The sequence below is a fragment of the Sebastes fasciatus genome, chromosome 9, assembly GCF_043250625.1.
Source record: "Sebastes fasciatus isolate fSebFas1 chromosome 9, fSebFas1.pri, whole genome shotgun sequence".
In the NCBI taxonomy this organism is placed as follows: Eukaryota; Metazoa; Chordata; class Actinopteri; order Perciformes; family Sebastidae; genus Sebastes; species Sebastes fasciatus.
The window spans coordinates 20,281,211-20,304,366 of record NC_133803.1 but is presented as its reverse complement, the minus strand read 5'-3'; the positions used below and the strand labels follow the sequence as shown (position 1 = coordinate 20,304,366).

The following is a 23,156-nucleotide window of genomic DNA, read 5'->3' as shown; positions in this document are numbered from 1 at the left end:
ACACAGTGCTTACATAACTGCACCACATTAAGCCAAACCATTAAATGCATTGTTGGTCTTCCAACAGTTTTAGAGGGCAGCATTCAGCATCGGCAGCTCTGTGACAGGCTCTCAGGAGAGGCCAAATCATGTAGTCTTATTATAGAGGAGACAAATCAAGTGTACCAAAACCCTCCCCTCCAGCCCTACTTTCTCAAGGTTATTTTCAAAGATAGCTCATGTCTTGGTACAATATGTGGGTTGGGCTTTACGTAAGCCCTGCCACCAGAGACATGGTGTAACCCTATGCAGTAGAAGTGAGAGGGCTTCAGAGGCCACAGAGAGGCACGGGTGTAACTAATTTAAACCCCTGGGAGGCCTGGATGGGCGCTGGCTTTTGTCCCGGCAGAATAAAGTCAGGCCACTTTAGTTCTGGGTGCGTTGTGCTTCACACATAGCAGAGGCACTGTCGACTTGTGTGTCAGCATTATAGCACTTAAAGGTAATGAGATTTATGCTTTCTGCATCATAAAGTGTGACTGCCTTTGAGAAACCTCTGAAACAATGGTGCGCGTGTTCTGCCTTGCAGCGCAAAACAGACTTACATCATATCTGAATCGCCACATTCCACAGTGAAATATGATTATAGACTCCAGAGAGGCATGTTCCTTCCGTCAGTGATATTGTAGCCGTCCCACAGTATATCGCTCAACAGCGCGTTTACCGGGAGTAGCTCCTCTTCCGCTCGCAGCGAGGAGTACCACTTTTACAGCTCGCTGAATTCAAAGAGATGAATCCCTGTAAACACCCTGCCTACTATGATAAGGATGTTCTTATTTACCCAATTCAGGAGCGTGCATCAGCAATATCTCTTAATAAAAACAGTCACATTCTCTATTTCTAAACATATTGCATAGTGGACATGAAAGTGAGCCGACCGCTGCAGTGCTGTACAGTATCCCTATTGGTGGGAAGCCAGGCATCACTAATATTGATTTCTTTTATTTTATAGTGCACTATAATGAGCTACCTTCAGTCAAGATCTGTCACCATGCATTACTGTCGGACCACACCAAATGAAAGCCATGCTGCCTTTCAGGCACTTTTAAATGCATCGGCTAGATGACTACATGCAGACAGGCTGGAAAACAGGCACACTGTGCAAACGGCTTGCATTCGGTCATCTGTGCTTCTTCATCTCATATGATCAACATCTAATGTTTATTCAGTTTTATTCGTTCCATACGTCTATGCATAAGGAGCTATTTTGATAGGGAAACAGAGATAAAGGGTAGCACCTCAGGGTAAGATGGATATGGATGCCTTGTTTCTAACATTATATCACAATTTCAGCTGTGGGACCGAGCCTGACTTGCAGGAACATCTTTCCTCTGAACACGTAGTATTGCACTGCAGTGCCATCAAAATGTCAAGTTTTGAAATGATTAGCTCTTTACACAAGTTATCATCTGGTTTCCTCATTCATTTTCTAAACGTTAGCTTCTTTCTCCTCAGTGAGTGGACATTATTTTCCTCTCCTTTCTGAAGAAATGACTTCATCAAAGACGATAAAATTGCTGGAGGACGACATAAATGTGGCCAAGAAAAAGGTGTATGCATTAACACGTTGTCGGAGCAAGCAACGCTAGCTTGCCAAATCTGACTTATTGAGACTTGGTGCACAAGAAGAGCTTACTTTTTGCAGGTATGTTTGAGAGAAGGAACTTCTCCTAAAAGGTGTGAATACATTAAAACAGATGGTTCCAAAATGTGGAGGCAATAAGCTTCTCGAGTGCATCTGTTATATAACTCTTACATAAAGAACAAAACCAAACTATAGAGCATCTAGATTACAGCAGGGCAGCCCTTCACATCGGCCAATCTTGCCTGAGGCTGAGATCAGGAGACATCCAGATGGCAAGTCTCTCTCTCTCTCTCTCTCTCTCTACTTCTCCCTGTTTGACTCATGACTGCTGTTCAAATCGTATTTTGCCTGTTTTGCTTAATAACAATGCCACATGAACAATTATAATGCCAGTGTGAGCTGAAACATATCGTTGTAATGCTTAAACTACCCACTAAATGTCTGCTTCTCATACTTACATTCACTGCATTATCCCGTTATGTTTGTATCTGCATCCGTGTGCCATGCTCACGTCCAATTTGATTCAAAAGCACAACAGATCACCATCACTCTCAAAGAGTATGCTTGTTCGCATAGCACGTCATGCATTACTTCCACGATCTTGCATGTTAATATGTTAAAATAATATCACAGGATCATATTTATATATTTTTTCCAAAACCAACTGAATCATCCAACTGAAAGAAGTGACAATGAAAGAAGACGTGCTTGAGATGCAGCGTGTCTAACGGCAGCTCTGTGGTTGATGTTGGTGTGTGTAGTACACCGGTGCCAGGCCTCGCAGCAGATGCGCTGGCCTCTTCACGTGTATGCACTAAGCAGGAGTAAAGAATCGTCATCCAGGCAGGTAATTGGCTGCTGTTTACATTGCTGTTGGCATACCCCTCCTCTCCTGCTTGACACATCTGTAGTGTTCATTAGGGCTGACGAGCTCTGTGATACACTGTGTTATCAAATCTGGCCTCTCAGACTGTTCACTTTGCAAGTTCCAATTTGAGTCGCCGGATCAGTGCTCAGTGCTCACATTCATGTTGGTCAAATCAAAAGTTTAAGTTAAATAGATCTTTAGAGTAGTTTTGGAAATGCAATTGTAATGCAATCGATAAAGATTTAAGGTGTTGTGCCATTCAGACATTCCTGAATGCAAGATTTGTGTTGAAATTACTCAGAAATAGGTGCTGATGTTCTCCTGTTGTTTTGTTTGTTTTTTTTCTTTTTAAATATGTTAATGTGTTGGTGGAAATCCACACAGGAGGGTTGGGAACCAGGAGATAGCAGAGAAGCAGAAGAAGAGGGAAGAAAAGACAAAGCGTACAAAAATGGAAAATGGGTTTACAGAGGGAGACCTTGGAAAGCAGTTTGTAGAGGAAGGCTTACCCCAGGTGCTCGAACGCCAGATGGAGAAACAGCTGAATCAAATCCGGGGAAATAGACTCGTCATCAGCTCCAGCCTCAAAATCTTCATTAAAACCCTAAGCGAAGTGAGATAGACAAAGTGAGGGACAAGGGTAGATGTAAACGCTAACAACAGCTCGTGAAAGGACAAATTAAAATTCAAAGTGGTTTCACGGCAGAGTGATTTGACTCTGAAATCCAAGGCTTAATAGATTAAATCACAGAATTATGTGCATGCCAACCTTTCTATTAATTACTGATTTCAGAACATATTAATTATACAACCACAGTCTATGCTTGTGCAGTAATTCAAGGAGAAAGGGATGAGTGCTCTTCATTATCTTCATTATGAAAGTTACAATATTATTCAGCAAATGCATCCTTTAATGAATTACAGTATGTATATCATATCATTAGGGGAATTTGTCACACCACATTCCCTCTTGGCTCTTTGAGAATGCAGATGGCGATGCTTTAGCCACAGAGGTGGCAGTAATTTGCTAATGAAGAGAATAAGAGAGTTTTGTTTTAATCACATTACATATAAGCAACTTCCCTGTTAGTAGTAGTAGAGTCTGAGTAATCATCATATTGCTATTGCGCTCTATTTGTAATACGATATCAAATGATTGCTCGACATATGTCTTTTATATTTATAGCAGAGTCTCAGAGTCCCGTCCCCAGGCTGCTCGCTGTGATTATTATTACCACAAAGGTGATGCAAAAGGTATGTAATTCAGACAAGTATTAAATATATTATGGCTCATATACGGTTACCTATGACTAAGAAGTAGAACACAAGATGGAAATAAAATATATATGAGATGCAAAACAGATCTGTAACTATAAAGTTGTTACCACAGACTTGGCAATAGCAACTAATAAGGCGTGGATAGTTAAATGTAACAGAATGTCTCTGCATGGTTGAAACTGCTTTTTGGCTAAAATGGTACACTGCGTCATAGATTTTAAATCACTATTACATTGTATGTGGTTACACTCCACATATTAATGATCATGAACAAGATTAAGTGATTGGATATATTTGGAATATATTTTGCACTTGCGCTCACAGTGCTTTAACACAGCCATTAACATGCATCTATTGGAATCCTGATATGTATTCCACTGGAATAAAATAATATCTGTTTGATACATACTGATTCTCCTTCCTACATCAAAACACATTGGTGCTGCACTCTTTCTTCCTTAATACATAATCCTTCGCCACCAACAATTACTGCTTTGTTATTTTTGATTCCCCTATATACACATCTATCGCAATTCATTAGTATCTATGCGAGCTACCTGGAGGGGTCTCCGTTCATTTTGTATGTGTGATCTTATTATTAAAGATGCTAAATACTCGATTGGGAGCATTTCTATTGCCTCTCAATGCACTCAACATGGCGACTGCTGAGCCGGCTAGCAGCTAACGGCACTAACAGCACGAACAGTGCAAACAAAGGTGCTGACAGAGCTAACAGTGTTAACCCTGGGGGGAACCAGAGGGTGGCCGTTACGCTTCAGTGAGGAAGCCGTTGGTCGGGACGGCATTATCAGTGGTCACTGCCGTATGAGCGCAGTGCAGAGCGTCGGCCATTAGCTAGCCAGTGGGGCACAACAGAGAGACTCCAATGAACTAACATGCACGTGCGGCCGGACCGGCTGTATAAACAAAACACAGAGAAGCTCGGATTACAACACAGACTGACAGAGAGCGACCTCATTCTCTGCTCAGGACTAAGGATGTGCATTTCAAGCAAAATTACAATTCGATAATCACTGCGAACTAGTCGATCAATTTTTGAAACCCCCCCAGTGGAGGAGACCAGTGGAGAGACTAACCAAGATGGATTTGCTGAGTTTTATTCTGTTTCTGTCTGTTTTGAAAGAAGTGTGACGAAGTGTGTTTTACAATGTTCCGAAACTGTAATGGCTGATCTACCCTCTGAAACTACGGGGGGAGGGAGAGGAGCCGCGTACACACACATACACCCACACACAAACACACCTGGGCCGACGGGAAAGAGCCGAACTGAACGTGCCACACGTTTTACCGGTAGAAACGTTACAACCAGGCGCCTGCGACGATTAAAAACAAGAACAAATATATATTTTTAAGACATGACGATAGTCGCATAAACTATTTCATATTTTATAATTGAATGACTATTCAAAAATCATGACCCATCCCTTTTCAGGACACCATTACTCCACTATATCTTAACATAGTAAATTGTTGTTTGCTGCTATATTAGTGCTCTGAATTTCGAATTTAGCACCTTTAATGTATCTTCAATGCAGTTACACCTGTTGCTTGTGTTTTTGCTCTATTAGCTTACAGACTGACCACTCATTCATTTTAAATGGTACACTGTAGTTTGAATTGGAAAAAACACACGGTTTCACTGTAAACAAACAAGATTTTTGACAAGTACTTTCACAGTGCACATTTGAACTACGATGCCTACCAAGGAACATGCCTCATTATGGACTGTACAATGGCTACTTGGCCCACAAAACGTCCCCTTATCTTTCTACTTGGCCCACAAAATGTCCCCTTATCTTTCTACTTGGCCCACAAAACGTCCCCTTATCTTTCCTGTCTCTTTCTACCTCTCTCCAATTGAAACAAAATTATATGCAACAGGCCACTGGAAAATCATTTCACTCGTGGCTGTGGGAACACAACAATGGACTGTAATAACACATGACCTGCAAGGTATGAGGTGGCACAGTCTGTGTGAGTCAGAGAGAGAGAGAGAGAGAGAGAGAAAGAGAGAGAGAGAGAGAAATAGAGAAAGAGACATTTTGATGCTACCATGTGGAGTTTTCATTATAAACAGCAATGGTTTTGTCACGTTTTAAGTTTTTCACAAAAATGCATTGTCTGCATCTTGAAGATCTAACAAACATGCTGAAGTCATTTCCTACCTCATAAAGCAAAGTCTTTGTTTTTGAATGCACTATTTATATCGGCTTGTGGTCTTCTTCTCTTTTATTGTCATATTGCTACTTTTAGAGCACATTACTGCCACCAACTGTTAACACCCTCCACAGCTGGTAGAAATGTACATCACGTCATCCCGCCATCATGGCGTGTATGTGTGTTCTTGTAGACATAGTGGGAGAAGACGTTATATTACACTGCTCTACAGCTTAAGCAGTGACCAAAATTAAATTAGCTATTAGCTAGCTTAAGACAATTTAGCTTCTGGGGGGGGGGATAACCAATACCCATGCCATCTGATATATACATATTCAAATTAATGAAACACCTGAATCAAAAAGTGGAGTAACACAATGTGATTGAATGGTTTGAATGAATGAAAATGAACATTTGTATTTTGGAGCTCTCCCCCATCATCATCAAATCACCAAATGAGGGCATATCTTTTGGAAGAATGGTGTTCATCCCTTTAGTAGAGTTTAAACAAGTTTTGCCATTGATGCCGTTTTGGCAGTTCGTGGTGGCCCAACATCTTACTTTTATGTTGTTTTTCACCAATCTGTATCAGTTGCATTCAATCACATCCAAACAAAAGTCCACCGTTTCCCATTTGAATACCTTTCACTTGCTCCGGACTGTTTGTTATTCTGTGTCTCGCTTGGAGAAGCCTCGCCCTGAAAGCTCGCGTTGCATCCACATTGTCGAAATCAGCTAGGTGTCCGGTGGCACTTCTCTCTCCAACTCTCACTCATGTTTCCATCGTCGTCTTCCAGCAACAAGTCACATGACACAATGACAAACAGAAAGCAAAAGATAAGAAAAAGGTTTCATTTCTCTGGAGGGCCCTCTCCATAATGTTGTCAGACACTTATAATAACAATCTGAGCCTGTCAGTGGCAAAAATAAGCACTTTTAGTGGATGTAAAATGACTGTGCCAGGTTGCCCCAAATGATTATATTAGGCTTGTTTAGCGGCTGGCGGCTGCAGCATTCTCCCTCAATACTGGACCTATTTCAAAACGTGTTGTTCCCATTAGTCACTTAGACACAAACAAATGGGAAAATAGGTTGAAAAATACCAAAGTTATCCTTTAAGAAGATGTTTTCAGTGCCAAAAGATATTTCAGCCAATGTGTTCCTGGTTCCCTCTCCACAAGGACAGTTTACCTGCACATTTTAAGTCCAATTCCTGTTCAAATGTGTTGCTCATTAGTGCTACCTGGCCCCCAAACAGAAACCAGCATGCCCTCGATGCCAGAGTATTGTTGCTTTCTTACAGACTTCTGTAAACATCTATAATACAGATTAGATATAACTAGTGTAGGTTCAAATTTATCCATACATCCTACAGCCACAATAACATGCATCTGCTTATTTTTACCACCTCAATAGATTTCTGGAGCCACATTTGATGCCATTCTATAGACCGTACAACTTATCCCATAATAAGTGTGAGTGGGAGAGGAGACATTAAATATCGTCCCTGAAAGTCGGTCCCTGTCTGGCCCCATCACTGCGATGTCAGGGCCTGGACAGCCCCACTCAGGGACCTCTTACTCCTTCTATTGCCTTCCTGATTGCCATGGGAGATTAGCTGACCTGAGTGCCCGAGAGGAGCTAGTATTACTCACCTTGACCATGCCCTCTCTGCTCTGCAGGTTTCCAATCAGAAGTGGCGCCAAGCTCCCATTCCCCAGCAACCACACTTGGAGGTCATGGTTCTCTGAAACATCTGCTTGTGACAAATAGCTGCTGGAGGGTTGGCCCACAGAGACAAGATGAAAGGACTGCGTAATGGAGAGAGGGAGAAAAGGTACAGTACAGTAGGTGAACAGGACAGGCCTACAGAGTGGAGAGCCCCTAGGCACGAGAACAATCCTCCAGGCAGAGTGTCACCAGAGAGCAGACATTGTCATAATTGTAGAATATCACACAGAGCAGTGCTCGCAAAGTCAAAGTACAAAGTACAACACAGGACGCTAATAACATTGTGCTATTTTTTTTATTGTTATAATCATCAAATATTAATTTTATTTTGGAGAATTTAGGCAATGAAAGTTTTTACTTTAAGCAAACAGGCCTAGAGTATCATTTTAATAACATCAACCAGCGTTGAATATCTTTTTCACGGTCCAACCTCCTGACTCTCTTTGATCATGCATGCATCACATGCTCACCCTGGAGAATTTCTGGTAAAGTCCTTTCTGATTACCATCTTAGTGTATGTCTTACCTTCAGTTCACCTCAAAACTTGCAGAAAACCCACTTGCAGAAGGAAGCAGAGAGAGAAAGACAAAGCGGGGGAGAGAGAGATGGTGATCATGTTTTAAACATGAGGGGGTTTTGTTGCCTGTTTTGCTCTCAGCCATAATTAAATTCTTAATTAGCAAGCCCTCTGGAAGAAATACATGAAGATGGAATTCAATTTAGAGCCCTAACTCATTTGGCCAACAGTAAAGGAGAAAAGAGAGGGGAAGAGACAATGCAGAGGTAAGGAGGCAAAGCCAGCGGCAACAAATGAGCACAGTGTTTTAACTTTAACTCGCTCTGTTAATGCTGCTTCTGCAAATATATCTGTATCTTCTATATCCTGATTAAGATCTCAGTGAGCCAATGCTGCCCGTAGCGCCTCCATCTACATCACGTCTTGGACTTATGCCCTTGCACTCATTTATTGTACGAAATGAGGATATGACTGTCATCACAGTGCTGAATGGACTGACTACTTGCTTTGCACCACGCCTGTACTAGTGTACTTGGGTACCAACTTCATAGATAGAGGACATGGTTAAAGGGAAACTTCTGTATTTTTCAACCTGGAGCTTATTTTCCCATGTTTTTAGTCTAAGTGCCTAATCGCGACAACAATTTTTTAAATGAGTCCGGTATTGAGCGAGAGTGCTGCAGCCGGCAGCCACAAAACAGGCTGCAATGTAGGTGTAATTGCACATAATCAATATGTGTCCACTAAAAGTGCTTGTTTATGACACTGACCGGCTCAGATTATAATCATATGAAAGTGTCTGACAACATTATGGAAAGGACCCTAGGAGTACAGAAAGTGTAGCTTAGTGTTATCTAAAAGATTTTCAGTGTCATGGCTGAATATTTAGTTGATTTCAACAACGTGGATGAGGCCAAACTTTCTTGCGAGATTAGGAAAATAGGATCCAGGTTGAAAAATACCGAAGTTTCCCTTTAAGTTAGCTGCATCAGAAAACTAACTTTAGGCCAAAAAAAAGTATTCTGATAAAGTGCTACACTTAAAATTCATTCATCACATCTACCCTGTCGTACACATTTCATGATCCAGATCATCTCTCTCCTTAACCCTCAGACTTAACCATGCCATGCTGAACCAGGAAACCATCAAGTTCTACCCACAGGCTGGCCTGAACTTTAACTCATCAAAATGGGAAATAGAGAATCCATTTTTTAATATGTCTGCTAAGGTCTTTAGTCATGCCTGGCCTCTCCCTACGCCTGTCTGGCCTACCCCAGAACAGCTGTGACATAGCTGTGAGGCTCCGAGGAGGAGTGTGGATTTGCCGCAGCCCTTTGATGTGTCAGCAGTGCGTTGGCGGCACACCTCTGTGCAATATTGAACTGTGATGCAATGACGATAGATAAGGGTGAAGAACTGCCAGGGGCTAATTGAATATGGTCTGCCCTGCACGGTATTCCTTGGCTCTAGGTCCTCAATCCACCCCTTGAAATTGCAGATGTGTTGTGTGTTTGTGTGGGTGGGCGTGAGAGTGTGCGTGGGTGTGAGTGAGTGGTTTTGTGCAGCCACGTGCGATTGTACTACACATAGGTGTATTTGAGCACGTGTCCCAGTTTAAGTGAGTGGGAGTTCAAGTGCAATGAGCAAAACAATAACTCCAACTGTTCTTTTGGCCTGTTTTTTCTTCTAAAAATAGAGTGACGTATAAAAATAGATGCATTTATTTTGAAAAATCCTCACTCCAGTCAGAATGTCCGACTCTATGAACTGATGGTGAGCTAGACGGTCAACTCCCAGGTGAGCCAGTGAGCACAGAGGCAAGCTGACAAATTTACTCATGGTCCGACCTTCGCGGGCACTGCGGAGCTCTGCTGATCTGGAAGTAAGCAGCTGGCATCCTGGGAGAACGGAGGCCTCGTGGCCGATGGAGTGGAGCTGAGAGTGAGGGGGATGATTGTGCAGTCAGATCAGCTCTGCGGAGGCGAGGGTTTAGAGGCTTTAACGTGTACGCAGCACATGTAATCCCCGAGCCCCGGGGTAGGACTGTGTGCCAGTAGGATTCTCAGCAGTGCTGCCATTCTGACGAAGACTGAGAAAAGATATATTAAGATAAATATATTCACTTATTTAATTCTAGGATGCACCAGTCTTCTTCTGACTTTCCACAAAGTCCAACAGACGCAGGGTTTTGATGTTTATCTTTAAGCTATATCATAAAATGCCCCTGGAGGCACAGTTTGTCTGATTCAGTCTCAATATATGAATGGGTTTGCTTTGATTCATCAAACAAAATCAGCAGATGTAATAAGTGTGTGAAGATCCTGCTCTAACCACAGCTCTGTATGACAACCCCATTATCTAATTATTATACACTATTCAAAATATCAGGGGTATTGGATTACCAATTCTTCATTTCCTAGACAAAAAACTGGAAACTCTGATCTCCAGAACAAGAAGATGAGGACATTGTGCTTATTGAAGTTTACTGTGTTCTGTGTTCTCCGCCTCCACTTTCTCCTGTCTCTTCCCTTCCCTTCCCTTGGTTCACACCTCCCACAGGGAGGGTGAGGAAACCACGCATCAGCACTGCCGCATTGTGCAGGAAAAAAGCAGACGGAAAAAAGGCTCTTTGCAGAATATTGCTGTGTTGTAAGATATAAGCCTGGTAAGAGTTGAGAAGAGTTGAGCAGAATCTGAGACAAAAAAAGACAAATCTGCTACTTAGTGCCTCTCATAAACTTGGTCTGAAGAAATATCCGCATTAGGATGCTCACATCACAAATAACAGTCGCAACTTTGACGTTGAGTTACATTCTCAACATGCACAAAAAAGGAAATTATTTCAATTCGTCAAATGAAGCATAGAAGAACTGATTGTATTTGTGTACTAGTGTACAAAATCTGTACTTTTCCACCAACTGTGGCCACATTCATTTCAACCTTTTTGTGTAAAACTAAGAGAGAAATTGAAATTTGTTAAAGAAACTGAGAGTGCTGCTTGAAATCCAGTGAATTTACCCTTTGTATGATTACGGATTGGTGGAGTTGATAATTTCCTTTTCAGAGGAGCATTAGTTCTCTGCCTGTAATCATATCAATCCTCATTTCATATCCTCGAATTCACTTCCCCCTTTTCTGACTAAGCAGCTACTTCATGACATACTGTGAACATGTGAGCAACAGTTGATGTAACTCATAATTTATGCAAACAGATACATGCATGAGCTGCTAAGAGGATCTTGATCTTCTAAGAGGTCTTCAGAGGAAATCAATCTCACAAGAACGTGAAAAAGTGAACACTGAAAACGACTGATCTGATCAGATAGAATGGTGTCTTTTTATCTTAATAACTATACAGCATCCATAAGTCACCCTACCATTCTGAAGAAAATGGTTTGAACGTGTACTGTATTCCCACATTGATATGCATGAACAAATGGTCCAATTGAATCAGATTATTAGATTAAAGGCAAAGTGTAATGAGGATCTTACGCGTTAGTGAAGATTCTTAAAGGCGCCGTGTGATGTGTGTGCTCGTTCACCTTAAAAAGGAAACGAGGGGAGCTGTTTAGCCAACGGAAAATTACACCCCATAATGTCTTACAAGTGGCTATCTGAGTAAGAATAAATTAAATTTCAATCCCTCTCAAGCATCTGAGCCACAGAAGCAAAAGCCACGGTTCAGGGCATTCATTGTTTCTCTGCTATTCAATAAGCGATGCTCATTTCAACAGAAGCTCTTATTTTCTAGAATTTATGTGTTTCGTGTGAAGTAGCTGTCAGCCAGGAGACTGCCCTGAGACGAGCTTATTCATTCCATCACCTGTCTACAACATTTCTCTGAGCGCATGCCTTATGTGCCGCCAGCTTGACATGCTGCAGGGAGTCCACGATATCTCCCTCTATTAGGAACCCGACTTTAACACGGGGAGCAGCTCCGTACTGACATGCAGAGCAGATTTTGATGGGTGTGTGCTACTTTTAAATACAATTTTCTGCTGGTTTGAAGGGGTTAATTATATCTAGGTCACTGTTTTTTGATGAGATCTAAGGATGTGTACAAACCGACACAAGCAGGGGGAAAAAAACGCTGCATATAAGCAAGAACACGAAAACAAAAAAAGCATTTTGCATTTATGTGTCTGCGCTGACAACACATATGCACAAACAGAAACACACAAACACACACACTGAATCCACAAATACTACATTCAGAAGCCTCCAGAGCAACTAAGCCACTAGATGCCTGGAAACTGGGTCATCTAAAGCCTTAAATGCAGTCTTTTTTTTCAAATTCCAAGTAATTCTTTTAATCTTCAACATCTTGTATTTGCATTCGTATTTGCGTTAGATGCTGGAGAATATGTTGAGCAGTGTAACAAGCAAAAACTGTCCCAGATTACAGTCTGAGCAGAACTGGTGGTCATGCCCCCAACAGCGTCGTACTATGTGACAGAACACTCTGACCTAGCAGAAAACATACAGTACATCCAGTGGAAAATAAAAGAGCATGTATTGAGAGGCATATATTTACATCATCGTCCAATTACTGTAAACTAATCCTACAATATAGTACACAGAGGCTGCAAATCATTTGATATGTTACTTTCTGCTACTTAAATATCTTTTACCACCTCTAAACACCTCAAATAGATCTTTCCACATGGGCAAACAGAGCAATCAGAGGTGGCATCAGTGGTAAAACCTCTCATGGTCGCTAAAATCTCACCCACTCCATGGTCAGATAATTAGGTCATTCTCAGTGGGGGTTGTTAAAGTAATATAACAGTTGATACTGTCATACGTATACTGCAGGCTTACAGGGGAACGACGCCCATTTTCAAACATACATGTTATTCCTATGATCTAAGACAGTCCAAAAATGATATTATATTATTATTAATTATATTATACTGTATTAGTAAACATGAACAACTCAACCCAAATCAGACAAAAGAGTGTTAAAACTCAAATGTGTGATGTCATAGGGTATAAAGTGTGGAGCTGCTCCACAGACAATAAATGGGGAGAGATGTTATAGATGACAATGAGAACACCCAGAGGAATGTTCGGAGTATATGGGGATATTTTTTGTTTCACAAATGAGAACACTGCAATAAAATAAAGCTCATTTGGATATAAAAAAGAAAAACAAATATTCTGCAGGTCCATAAAATCAATCTCCCATTCACTGTCTACTGAGCAGCTCCAGACTTTATACTTTATACTTTATTTGATTAGACTTTGTGAGCTATTGCCATGTTCCTGCACTGATGCCACCAGATAAATCCAAGTATATTCTCATACTGGGCCAATAAATTCACATTCTGATTAATGAAAGTCAGTACTTTTATGTTCACTTGAGTAATTTTTAAAGAACGTCTCCCGACTTGCAAGTGAGCAATTTTTAGACATAAGAGTAATGAGTACAAAGATCTGTCCTTTAGGGTAGCTAGACACATTATTCTGGACTGTACCTGATCAAAATAGAAACCATTTATAAAACTTAAGCTGATAGGATACGCCTTCACCCATCAAATTGTGTGAGAGGACTGTGCCAAAATATATTCATTTTGGTTTTACTGATGGTGGTAAAAGAAAGGTTGAGTGTTAACTTTGAAACACACAAAAAGGTTTGTATGAAAAAAGTCAATAGGTGCAGTAAGTACAGATTTAGTTTTATTCTTTTAACCAAGTAATTATGTGGTGTCTCAAGAAAGAGGTCTACCACAAAATATGTGGCGCAGTTTGTCACAAATGCAAACGAGGGCTGTCAATCGATTAAAATATTTAATCACAAATTAATCGTGATTAATCGCAAATTAATCGCACATTCAAAATGTACCTTAAAGGGAGATTTTGTCAAGTATTTAATACTCAAATATGCTTGCATTATGCAAATGTATGTATATATTTATTATTGGAAATCAATTAACAATGACAAATATTGTCCAGAAACCCTCACAGGTACTGCATTTAGCATAAAAAATATGCTCAACCCTTTTGAAAATGGCCATGCCAGTTTTTCGCCAACATTTAGCGCAAGTTTGGAGAGTTATTTTGCCTCCTTCGTGACAAGCTAGACCGCTACAACCTCCGAAAGATCGATTGCGTTAATGCGTTAAAGAAATTAGTAGCGTTAAAACAAATTTGCGTTAACATGTTATTGTCGCATTAACTTTGACAGCACTAGTCCAAACATAATCAGAACTTAGGTAATTACTGTATAGGAGCACAACCTGTTTTGGTTATTCTAAGACAATAAACAGATAGCCAGGAGCTTCCTATGCTTGGAAAACTAAATACTAAAATACTACAATTATCCAAGAGCCAACTTTAAGCATCTTCCCACTATTTAGTACAGACCCAGTGTGCCAAGGAGCACATTTCCAAACTCTGTGAAAGTGCTTAACTGGCATGAACACCGGAGAAGGTTAATTGGGAGGGCAGACAAATCATTTAATTGCCTTTAACCACAGTTTGGTCCAGAGAAAACAAACTGTAAGCACGATTCAGCCATTAGAGAGGTACAGTCGTATACACTAACTCTTCTCCCACAGAAACATTTTAGCATTTAACTTCACAGCGACATTGGCCGCCTCCCAAATACTGATGGCCAACTTCATCAGCTGGAACATCATTATGCAGATACTGTTCCGAATTCCTATCTGCAATATTCAGACGCACCCTGGAGTGTTGCATTATTAGGCTGCTGCTCCGATTTATTCTCAGTGATGCTGTAGATCAATCTAAATGATGCCTTTCATTTCATGGGTTGTTTGGAATGATGCATGTTAGCGCTCTTTAATTGAGATGTTCAGCCCCTCCCCAGTGTCCCTTCCTGACATTTACTGGGGGTTCCGATGAAAAAGAGCATTTGCATATCAAACACTGGTTAAACCATTCTCCCGGGAAATACTTTTTTCCCCATATAGAATGGTTATTTTCTCTGTTGTTTGTTTATTATTTCTCGCATCATGATTATTTGATTATTTTAAAATGAATGTGTCAGGAATGTTTACAGCACGAGGGTAGGTGACGTGATGAGTTAGGAGGATCTGAGGGTTGCTGTTTAGAAGTTCACTAAACAGCGTGATACACATGTTGGGAAGAGGTCCCTGCTTCCAATGTTAGAGTACAAATATCTGAAGGGACATAAAAAACACATGGCAAAGCACAACACAAAACATCTGATAATGTCAAACAGCAAACTGGGCATCTCAGCACTTGTCGGATTAGAACGACACCAACCGCAACGTCAATCTTTTCTCTTACAGTAAAATGCCCCATCACATGTGGCAACACCCCCCTCTCTTCTCCCATCACCACAACTAGCCTTCATAAATAATTAAAGATTTAATCCGTGATATTTTCAAAAGGTCAGAGGCACAACAAAGAGAGAGAAATGCCAGTCCTTCCTCTGCAGGAGCACATTCGGTAATCACTCCACACCGGGTTTATGTTTTCACCTGAAAGCTCCATCAAATGGGCCAACAGATATGATGATGTGTGTGTGAGGGGGGGTGGAGTGGAGTGTGGAAGAAGAGGCGGGGAGGCCACAGTAACCAAACAATGTTGAATCTGCCATTGTCGCAAAGACACCTCATGAATGTTTCATCCTTTTGTCTGGACCTGGGCAGTGGGGATGTCTAGGGGAGTCGCTGTGTCCCTGAGACCGGAGCAACTGTACTCGGTGACGACCCGGAGAGGACAGCCCCGCTTAGCCTGGCCACAGGTTTGGGGCAGGAGGCCACACGCATTTTCATGCATAAATATCTGCTTCATGCATTAAATGGATGTGGTCCTGATGGATTTCTTCTCCTGATGCATTATCAATGAGACCCGCTCTCTGCATCACAGACTCAGCCCAGACAGAAAAGGCTCCATCATTTATTTCCCTCTTCAGTGCTTCTCTCCACTAAGAACCACTGGAAATTTAACGAGACGCCTCAAGGTGCAGTGAGCTGTCATTGCAGTGGTTTAGGGGTTTTGCAAGTTGAAAGGTGCAAATAATAATTAGAAACAATTTCTGCTGCTTCTCATCATGTGCATAACGTACTGTATATCGTCAAGATCTGATCTGACCTTTCAAATATCATCCTCTTTTTGTTGCTTCCCCTTCTTTTAGACATATATTATGCTAAAGTTGTCAAACTGAGTGACCACAGTTGGACTCACTGAATATGTAGGAGCTCTAAAGTAGAGAGCTTTTATTGAAATCATATTCATATGCCGTCCACTCTGTTAGTGCAGTTGTTCTCTCTCTCAGATTTCCGCTCGGAGCTGAAGGTTTTATCTCGTCATGCCACACTGGAAGTAAAATGTTAGACTTCACTGGAGTAAAAGTTTCCCCACACTTTGATGGTGTTGAAGGTAGCCTTGGTGTCTCTCTTTTTCTCTCACACACACGCTCACACTTCATGACACAGTTGACTAGTATTCCCTTTGTGCTGTCTCCTCCATAAAGCTGGAAGAGTGGGATGCTGTCAGACAGATATGAAAAGCTGATTGTGTTTATCTGGCAAACAGAGAGTAAAAGACTTTGATTTGATTTGATGTTGTTTGTGCCTTTATAGTCAAACATGGCATCTACAAACTGGTGGAGGTTTTGTTTCAGGGATATGTGTGTGTGTTTTTTTTTTAAATAAATTAGGTAATTGTTATCTGCATTACTGTCCGCCTGCCAAACCAGCACCTCTCCTCCACATATTTTCTCACTATTTCATATATAATCTCAGTTCACTCTCAAACCCAATTATCTTCCCCGTCCTCTTTTAATATCATTTCTTTTAGCAAACTGCTTCTTGCTTTTGTCTTCTTTTGTAAGTATTTCAAGGTTTTTCGTGATTAGAGTATATGGTGGTAGGCAAGAAATACAAAGAGACAAAAAAAGGTGTCGGGGATGCAAATGTAAAGAAGACATCGTCGCGACAACACCTCACCAGGAGTGCATCCTGTTGTTCCTGTTCTCTCTACAAAGTCCCTCTCTCATTATCTACTTAGTCGTATGCATTTCCACTCTGCCTGTGCTTGTTTTTTGTCATTCTAGCCATCTATCTAGTGTTCTTGAGTGATATCGGATAGCATTAATTAATATTATATGGGTCAACTGCTTTCTGTGGGTCTGAGGGGTGTTTACTTCTCAGAGGTTGTGTCTGGTCTCCTTTGTTTGTAGCACCCACTGTTTTAAACCTCCATTCTGCCTTTGAGTTAGGATGTTTCTGTCAGGCAGCAAACCCAGCTTGGCAGGCCCAAAACAGCCAGCATTTCCATTAAACATTCATGAACTGCAGTGCAGTGGCACCAATACAGAAAGGTCACTCAAGAATGATCGGTTTAGTCGGGTATAGTTCCGCGCATCAACACGCCTGTCTATAATAAATAAATACGTTCCCCACAGACCTGCACCTGGTAGCCATAAGGTTTTCATAATAGAAAAAGAGAATCCCATTGTTGCACATGGTCCCTACTGAATATGGTATTGAAGCAAATGATGCAGCACAGCCAAATGTAAGCCCATCCAACAGCTGTGTCTTTAAATGACGAGGTCACTGATTGTATCGTTAACAGAGGCAGTTCACCTAAAACACAGCAGAACCTTTTTTTTAGACTGTGATCTACATCTATCTTTTTTATCTGCTGAGGTTTGGAGATATTGACCATAGCTTATTCTGTTTTAAAATGACTCGGGGGCAAATTCGCTAAACCTGAACAAATACGACAAAAGGAAACTCAAAACTCTCAAATGCCCTTTAACGGCTGAAATCCACCCCTAACTGCGCTGCCAAGCAAATAGTGTCTCGATGCTCCTGTGCTATTTGCACGTCTTTAGCATAAATTTGGTGCAAATTTATCCCCTTTCTATGCAAATGAGCCTCATCGCAACAACAGTCCAATCCACAAATAGCCACTAATAGCCACATGCATACAGTGAAATTATCAGCGTCTTCAGAGAGTTGGTGTAACTGAAGCCCATTTATAAGGAATGTCATGCCCAGACTTTCCAGGAATCATGGTTTCTCTCTGTCACGTTTAAATTCCTTACCTGAAGTTTTGAGGAATGCCTCTGTACCTCGTCGGTCAGGACCTGTAGCTCAAGGTCTTTTTCTTTTTCTCTGTGCCATCGTTCTACCTACTGTGTTCTTGGCGCAAAGGCAACATTTATACTTTGCCACATGGGTTATTACAATCAGACGCAAAAAAAAGGGCAAATTACACGCAGCTGCAAAACTTTATGGGAGTGTTTGCGCTGTAATATCATTATCGCAAAATCTTTCGTGAATGGGACCTTGAGACGTGGCAGATAGCGGTTTCAATCGAAGGTCCAAAAATATGCATTTGTAAATTTTAATATCAAAGTGTCTTTCCAAATGAAATGACACAATCAGTGGAAATAAGTAACAAACCTTGTCATGAATAGTTTCTTCCTTCTACTCAGAGCTAAACAGCTTGCAGACGTGATTTGGTAAAAAGTAAATAAAAAGAAGACAATGAGGTCTGTGGATTACTACGAGTAACCATGTCATCGTATTTGAAAAGAGACATGCATGTTGACTTCTTCTAATTTAATTCTTTGGTGCTTCGAGGGCATAATCGCATTAGGATGAAGTTCTACTGATATTACCAGACTCCTCATAGTCACATTGCTGAAGTGCATACAGTAGTGATGCAGGACTCAGGGCTTTTTATTACCCGTACCCACCTGACCCGTTATGAGAGTCAATCCGCACCACCTGACCCGCAAAAATATACGTTAATCAACCAAGCAAACCCGGCCTGCAAACCGCAAACTTTATGTATTATAGTACTGTAGCACAATACATGTCAGGACTGAGGTCTGACACGAGAACAGAGACAAACGTAATTGGGTGCCGCCACTCGCGGTCTAGTAAGCTCACCCGAACCTTCACAATTATGGGTCGACCCACGCATCACTAGCGTACAGTAATTATGTCCAGTGGATGATGATGAATGATGGCTACAGGTATTTAATGAACTGAAAGGGACGACTTTTACAGTGCATGACCTACAAGGAAAGGTCTCTGTGTGTACTTTTCCCAACTATAGCTCTTTGTTGGTTGTTCCTTTGCTCACACCACCTCACCTGCAAGACTCAGTGGGTTAAGTAATTATGTAAGCACAAAAATATGGATGTCCACCAAATACAAATGGTGTTGTGCTTGCATCAGCCCTTTTACATCTGCTTGAAAACAGTCTTTGTGTTTAAGGACAGTAGTTACTCTTAAGTACAATGCAGTGGTGCAGTAAAGATAGTCAGTTTAAATGATTATTCACTTTGCATAGTGTCATTGCGGCATTAACCTTATCATTTTATCTTCGGTAGTTGTAGGGTGTTTTAAAGCACACAGACGTAACTCAGGCCATTAGAGAGTAATCGCAGGGGATCTGATTCAATGGACTGGGAAGGGCTGTTTGAAGGGCCAGCAAAACAAATCACATTACACCTCAATTAACACCAGGGAGGCCTCTGGAGTCCAGTTTCATTCTCAGCAATAAAACTCTCTGTCTCCCTCACTAACACACTGTCTGCATGCAAATAATCTACATACTGTACATCTGATGAAATGAGAACAAAAGCAGACTAGAGACTTTACTGTACATGTACGATCGCGGCTTGAGCAGAGCTAGTTACAGTACAGAACCGCGGCGTCTCTCTCTCTCTGACCCCGCTCGTCTCACTTGGTTAATTATGAAATGCTGCATCTGGCTCAGAGGGCAGCAGGCTGATAAGTCTACCCTGTGGAGCAGCCGGTGTCCCCATCACGAGACAAGGACAGTCCCACAGAGTGCCCACTGTACAGTTCAGGGCCAATTACCCACCTGCTGCATGACTGCAGCTCAGGGGTGTCACTTCATGCTAATATCACTCCCATAATTGTTGTTTTCCCAGTTAGAGGGTTATGGAAATGAGATCTTAGCAGGTTTTAAAAGCCACTCAAATTAGATAATATAACTGGTCGGCTTTGTTCGGATCGTTAGATTCAAGAGCAGGAATTACTGAGAGGAGACTGCCAACTACTAGTATTAAAGAGCCATTAAAAAGGAGACTGGGAATTGTTGGTAGCATATTTATCTAATTAAATGGTAATTTGAGCTTAATTAAACCTGTTGAAGCTTAGTTTTGCAGTTACAGTATTTGAAAGCAATGGTTAATTTGTGTGAGGAAAAAAAAATGTTTTGGATGGTGTAAAATGAAATCATCTCGTAATCAAATTTAGCCTTTTAATGTGACTACAATCATGAACTGAAACCGCTACATTGCTGTTCCACTGTTAAAATCAGGTGAGACTACAACAAAGTAAAGAAAGTGATAAACACATACAACAGTAAGAAGAGCACTTACTATTTCATTACCTGCTTCGTTATCGCTGTCACTATCTGTTTTTCACACCGGTTAAGCAGCGCGCTGGAATAACGTGCCTCTCGTTAATTTCACAGTCAATTCCAGAGGCTGCATCCCGCTCTCCTTCTCTTTGCCATTATTTCCCTCAGGACATTGCATGAAGGGTTCTGAAAGAAGGGGACAAATCAAGGTCACAGAAAAAGTATAGATGCTAGAAGGGAAAGATCTGGACTCTTAATTATGACCATCATGATAATCCATGACATTGCTATCATTGCTGGAGTGATTCACTGTTGGACAGATTGTTCAAAAGAGAAAAAAACATCAGTACAAGACTTGGTCCCACAAGTGTTGCTCTCTGAAATTGCCTTGCACATTAAATGTACAGATGTTCAATAATTAAAGCAGAAGCTTTGTGATCAGCGGCACAGTGTGGTTCCAATCTTATCAGTACAAGATCTACGTCCAAAAAAGATGCTGCGAGTGGAAATGCATCCTTCATTCGGCTGCCTCCGACTCTAGTGACTAATCATTCAGCCCTATGCTTCAGCTGACTTTTGCCTCCAAACATATTAGTGAAGATGATGATGAGTGACAGGGACTTTTACATCTAGCCCCAATTAGCGAGCCACCCTTGTTCCCTCTCAACATTTACCATAGAAGGAGGGTTGACACATGCCCATCAGTCACTCACCTCTCCTTTTCCCCTCCCTCTGCCTGCACGCAACCCTCCCCCCCTTGCCTCCAGACTCGCAGGCCTGTTGCCACCAGTGTCACAGCCAGCCGCCATCATTCTCAATGTCCCTTTTTCAACTGCAGACTCAGCACAGCAAGTCCAACCATCACTTTTCAATACTGGAAAATACTATTATTTATCAGGTTGTCACAAATGTTTGTGCTGAATTAATTCAATCTTCCCATACCATTGAATAGGTGGGGGAAGCTCTGAATGGCGGCTAATCTTAAAGGAACTTCACAGTATGTTTTCCCTGCTCTCCCAGAAATAAAGACAGACTAAGAAAACCTTGTGTTAGTGGCATGAAAATAGTTGATATTCAGCACATCAGTAAAAGAAGTATCAGAGCACAGCATGTCATAGCTTCAACCACAACATATGTGTGTGGCAGGCTGGTGGATACCCACGGTGATGATAACATGAGCAGACACGCTGCAGGAATGCAATTTCTCAGGTTTTAGCACAAGCAAGGCATTGTGCAAATTGTGAAGGTTTTAGCACTTCAGCTTTTAACACCAAATCAGAGGCAAGATTTGGAAAAAGATCACTTAATGGTGTGAGTTTATTCTACTGTAGCTAACATGAACCATTGTAAACCACTGAGGATGGATGTGATCAGAGAGAGATGAATGTATTCATGGTGTAGTATTGAAATTCAAAGCTGTACAGAAAACATTTCTAACCGATTCAAACTGGTAGAATTACTTCATACATTAACAGCAACCAGCCCGATCCCTACTGTGTTTCTTTGAAGAACATGCCAGACATTTGAGGAATACTGTGCTAAATGCACCAATTTGTTTTATTGATCTCTCTTTCATAGGGTTAAAGTGAACATTAACTTCCTTCTTTGCTCTGGGAGTTTCCTGTATTGACCCGTTCTTTTCTGGGACTCTTCCAAAGTGAGAGTACTACTGAGAGTGAAGTGAACTGTAGACACTGGAAAGTCCATAGATTAGCAGAAGCTTCAAAGAATATAGAGGCCTTTAATTTCAGGCGTATATTATACAAAACCATATAACCATTTTGAGAAATTGGCAACCAATTACTGGCTTTTTAACATATCGAAAGAGGGACAAAAAAACGTACTGTATGTGAGAGGGGATTTAGCTGTTTAAATAGGATGAAGACAGTTTGGAGGTCAACTCTGAAAGCAGACAATGGACTTGAGGGACCCACAATCCAAGACTTCAATGATGAAGGGCCAGTTGATCTGTGCTGGGAATCAGCACACAATTTGAAAGAAAGAGAACGGATGAACAAACAACCAGTGACTTGCTGGATTCATTTTTGAGGGATCTGTGAAGAACATAACAGCTGCACTACTTGTATTTTGTACCAGGAATTGAAGGTTGACACGTTAACTGACAACACTTAAAATTTAAGTTTAAGTTTAAGTTTCAGAAAAAACACAACCTACAAAGAATTTTGTTCAGTTACTGTAATAAAGCTTTTAATTATTTTATGTTCCATTTTCATTATTAAGCTGACGTATCAAGGCCTTTACACACGAATAAACGACACAAAAAGGCGATATACTAGCCTGATAATATAATATGTCTATTGATTTTATTGTGAAAGGTAAGATCAACCTTTGTCAAGGTTGATGCCTTTATTCGTGATGCGAAAGCTCAGAAAATCAACCTTATTCCGGAAAAACGTTTTGTCGCTTTATCGCCGCATAATATTCACATTCTGTGTGAAAGTATTCATGACAAAAACAACAGTTCGACAAAATATATTGACGTGCGAATTAATCCCAAGAAAAAAAAATGCTGCCGGTGTGCAACAACCTTAAAGCTGCAGTGGGTAGAAATGGAGAAAATATGATTAACATTTTTTTTTTTTTATAAAACGGTC

At 41.1% G+C, this 23,156-nt stretch overlaps 1 long non-coding RNA gene across 14 annotated transcripts in view; it reads right to left on the bottom strand.

Annotated features, from left to right (window-relative positions):
* The window catches only part of LOC141774164 (uncharacterized), a 188,862-nt gene that overhangs the window by 152,852 nt on the left and 12,854 nt on the right, over positions 1-23,156 (bottom strand). For 12 of the 14 annotated variants that reach the window (XR_012595247.1, XR_012595238.1, XR_012595242.1 and 9 more), the window contains exons 2-5: positions 20,572-20,727; positions 7,604-7,759; positions 6,591-6,738; positions 3,002-3,096 (exon numbers count right to left, since the gene is read on the bottom strand). This is a non-coding gene — a long non-coding RNA (uncharacterized LOC141774164). Of the gene's footprint in view, positions 1-2,259; positions 2,439-3,001; positions 3,097-6,590; positions 6,739-7,603; positions 7,760-20,560; positions 20,728-23,156 lie in introns of those variants that run through there. The other 2 variants (XR_012595250.1, XR_012595246.1) reach the window with 2 other exon arrangements.